Genomic DNA, 219 nt, shown 5'->3' with positions numbered 1-219 from the left:
GCGTTATCAAGAACGTGTTTTTATATGAACACACACACCCCCTCTTCGTTAACTAAGTACACAGGTAGGTTTTACTTTCATTAGCCGATATTATATCCGTATGCAGCTAGCAACTAATATTATATACATACATGCACATATTTTATTATTATATATATACACTCCCGACGACGCCGTACGTATGCCCGAGGAAATAAAAGTGCCTTAATTATAAATTGT

The sequence above is a fragment of the Micrasema longulum genome, unplaced genomic scaffold (genome assembly GCF_059751315.1).
Source record: "Micrasema longulum isolate JH-2025_06_02 unplaced genomic scaffold, ASM5975131v1 h1tg000747l, whole genome shotgun sequence".
In the NCBI taxonomy this organism is placed as follows: domain Eukaryota; kingdom Metazoa; phylum Arthropoda; class Insecta; order Trichoptera; family Brachycentridae; genus Micrasema; species Micrasema longulum.
Note: the sequence above shows the minus strand (reverse complement) of the source record.